The 4,022-nt window shown below is 34.8% G+C and overlaps 1 long non-coding RNA gene across 1 annotated transcript; it reads left to right on the forward strand.

Annotated features, from left to right (window-relative positions):
• The first annotated feature begins 419 nt into the window (after positions 1–419).
• LOC120081288 lies at positions 420–1,987 on the forward strand. Its single transcript, XR_005482758.1, has 3 exons — positions 420–829; positions 920–1,019; positions 1,449–1,987. It is a non-coding gene; the product is annotated as an uncharacterized LOC120081288 (long non-coding RNA).
• The last annotated feature ends 2,035 nt before the right edge of the window (positions 1,988–4,022 follow it).

A 4,022-nucleotide genomic window follows, 5' to 3' on the forward strand; every position in this document is an offset into this window, starting at 1 on the left:
AAGAATAGGATAAATATTTATAAATTACAATATACTTAGAGAAAAGGATGAGAAGAATTAACCCTTGATTCCAATCCTTCTCCGATTAGTGCATATATGAGACCATTATTTGTAAGTATTTTGGTTCACTTTCCTATATTTGAAAATAACCCTTAAAAAAATTTATGTTTTAGTGGCACCTTGAGTCAAACATACGAAGTCTTGAATTGAAATTTTGTTGAATTCTTTATTTAATAAAATTGTCCAATTTTCTCATTCTCAATGTAAGTATTTATGCATGCATATAGTAAGTATGAGATGTCTTAGCAAGTCGGATCATTACATATAGATTATATAAGTTAAATTTTCAGAATTTATCTCTTTATACAATTCAAATATGCATTACATCATTTCATCCACTTTTATAAACTCAAAAAAAAAAAAAAAAAAAAGTCCACACCTCTTAATTTGAGTTCTTTATACGGATGATCCTTTCAAAAGAATTTTTTATAATTGATGATTCATCCTCAAGAAACGTATGAAATCAAACCTTCTATTTAAAAAGGAAAAAAAAAAAAAAAAGGAAAAAGAGAAAAAAAAAAAAAAGAAGCTCTATTCATTTCAAACGATATTATTTAAAAATGTGGGCCAAAATGTATATTCGGGTCTATTTGAAATGATGGGGTCACGCCTGGTCCAGTTGAAACGACGAACGCCATTGAAGGGTCCAAACTTATTGGACTTCCGAAGCTCCCGAAACAAAGCAGGCTCTGCAATTCGGAATCGGACTACAATTTCTCTATCGCTTTCGTTTTCTACAGCATTCGCTGTTTCCGTTTCTTCGTTGAAGGTACAGTTCTAATCCAAAAGTTGCTAGGTGATAGCATTGTTATCCTGCTTCACATTTCTCACTCGCTTACCTGTCTTACCTTTTACGTAGTGGTTCGCCATTACTGGTCCACTCAAGGAGAACTGCTTTCCGCACTCATGTCCTTCACTTAACCTTTGAACTAAAACGACGTCAAAGGATTGAAAACCGTGTAAGTAGCACATTCTCCATTTTATTTACTCTAACGAAATGTTCTCATTCTCTGTTTTAGAATAGCATTGTCTGTCTGTGAATTTCTTGTTAAATTTACTCTAATCTAAAGTTTATCGTAGGTTTCCTGTTGATTTAATATATATGAGAACGATCGGTTTCAAGTTTATATTCGTGCAATATTCATTCTAGATGTTTCACGTTTTGAATTTTGTGATATAGTTAGTCTTGGAGTTCATCATATAGTGTTTGTGACCGCATTAGTTTATTAAGCTTCGGTTTAATAAATTAAATTTTGAGTAACGTATGTTGAGAATATGTTTCGCTTGTACCAAATTCTTCATGTTTTGTAAGAGCAGGAGCCTTGGATAACGACTCGTGTCTAAATTTGTTAGTAGTCCTTTACAATTCTTTAACGGAATCATGTCAGTGTGCGAGGATATCCCAGTATACACAAATCGCTGCTGTAGAGATCACCTGACCTAGGGAAACGGGAACCATAACTAGCTTAACATTCTCGAACTTCTCTATACAAATATTTGGATCAGCCGACTTTGTGGTAGGGAGAAAAGGAGAAAGATTACAGTGATAGAAATCTTCATTCTATTAACTAGTTTCCCTGTAATATATGACTACATAATTGAAATAATAGAGACAACGTTTGAATAGGACTCATTTATACACTCTAGTGTTTAGGTGGAGTGTAGATGTAATAAACTAGGCCAACTCACTACTACAATTAATCAATTAAATCTCGCCGACTCTTTTCTGTTCAGGCACTTGCTGGCACTCTATTTATCGAAGATCTCTATTTATCGTTATTCGTAATTAGTAATAAATGATCAAGCACTCTTTTTCCTCGTGCAGATGAGAATTGAGCTAATAATGGACCTGGTCTTTGACCTTTGTATATCCATCACCAACATTAACACTCGGGGTTAATTTTTTTTTTTTTCACGTGCCAACAGACTTCTTTATTTATGAAAATTTAGGCAGAACTTTTAGAAATGTGGTCTTAGTTGAGTCATGTTTCAGGATTCTGAAGGCCGTTCTTTCAATTTCATTGATGTGGCTCTTGGTTCAGACACAAATTGAGACCGAATTAGACTAGATCACACCAACTTTGGCAAATTTTGGGATGTTCAAATGAAAGAGAGGAATACGAGAATTTTTGTTGACAAGAGAGTTTTGGTGGAGGCGTGAAAGTTAGGCCACGTTTGACGTTTATCTAACTAGATTTCCGCATGGAAAGTTTATTATGTTTGTGCCTAATTGCAAGCTTTTTGTAGCTTCCTTCTCTAGGCGATCTAATAGATTTCTAGGCTTCTTTGATAATTTCCTCATCATTCTTAAATAATTTATTTATTATTATTTTAAATTTCCTTCCCCAAATCACTTAATTGTTGCTTATAAATGTAACTGGGACACGAAGATCAGCTTATTAAACACTCAAAACCTGTGTTAACTTTTACTACTGTCGTGTCTGCCTTTGAGTAAACTGAAGCTCATAGATCAGATAGAAAGGATTAGGAGAAAACTCGCGCAAAGAATACACAGACCTGTTGGCATCTTTTTCCAAAAACTTAGAACCTACTATTATGTAACCCATCTGATTCTGAATGAAGATTAGTTTTATCGTTAAGGACTCTGTTGCTCAAGTTGTATTAGTTTGTCATGGCTGTTAGCGTTTTCTTCTCTCTATTTTTAAAAGCGCTGTAAATCACTCTGATGCATGAGGAAAAATACAATATCTTTTGTGGAGGATTCTCACCTACTAATCCTTTCTCTCTGATCTTGATGAAAAGATTTCTTTTAAGAAATCCAATTTGTCCCAATACGAAGCAGAAAAAGAAAAGGAAAAACAAAAATATAACTGATGGGCAATTGCCTTTCATCTTGCCATATCCTTGTTAATGTTGATGGCTTCCCATGGAACTCTTTTTTCTTTCCTCGTTTTTCTTTCCGTAGGTATGAGGAATAGCATGTTAAATCCAACATCTTCCACCAGTCTCTTAATTTTCACAATTCCAAGAAAAGAAAATGCAGAGGAGAGGCCTGGTCCTTTAGAATAGTTTGCGCTAAAATTAATTTGGAACCTACTCATTATAAGTGAGTCTTAACTAGTTACATTACATCATCGTCTTCTTTCTTAGGAGAATGAGGAAATTGTCTCCAAACTCACTCATTCAGTTAAAAGGAAGTTGGGAAAGAATAAGATCTCTCATTACTTAAAAATGCAAAAAAATTTGGATACCATCTTTTGGTTAGGCGATTGATTTAGCACCACCAAGGAATTCCAATTTTGTGACTGGGAAGAGCACCTGCGTAGTGGTGAGTCCATCTTGAGTTTAGGTTTGGCTTTAATAGTACGCTACGTTCTAATGAATATTTTCTTTGTATAATGGGGGTATGCTTTTGGGCTTGAACCTCAGGACCCAGGAATTCATTGGGTCGATCCTTGTGGATCTAGGTGCTGGTATTGATAAGAAGGTAAACGGTATAATCTTTCCTTATTACAAATAAATAAACACAATACTCCGGCTTTGGATGGAGCAAAAGTGTCCTAATAAGATAATCAACCCTCAATGATTTAAGATCGTTCAAGGGTTCTTCAGAAAATTGACAGTTAAAGTTGAACTTAAAGTTTTGGTAAGCAAAAGTGTTTCAATTGGCATTTTGTTATCTGATTTCTTTTGTTGCTTCTCTGTTCGGTTCGAGAGTTGTACTAGGAAGGCCCCCCACTGTGCTTCATATGTGACCCTGCCTTTGTTAGAGAGGCTGATGGCCTGGACAGTATCACGTGATTAGAAGAGTGATATTAAAGGATAAATGTCCCCTCTTTTTGTCTCTGTTCCTGTGTGTATGTACAAGTTAGGCCTTCCATCTTCCTCAAACTTCTATAATCAGCTGTAACCATGGTTTAGAAACGATGCCCAAACTTGTAAAAATTCGAAGATTTTATATAAATTAATAAAGGCATCTTCCATATTGAAATTTTTGGGGA

Source organism: Benincasa hispida, chromosome 7, assembly GCF_009727055.1.
Source record: "Benincasa hispida cultivar B227 chromosome 7, ASM972705v1, whole genome shotgun sequence".
Lineage (NCBI taxonomy): Eukaryota > Viridiplantae > Streptophyta > Magnoliopsida > Cucurbitales > Cucurbitaceae > Benincasa > Benincasa hispida.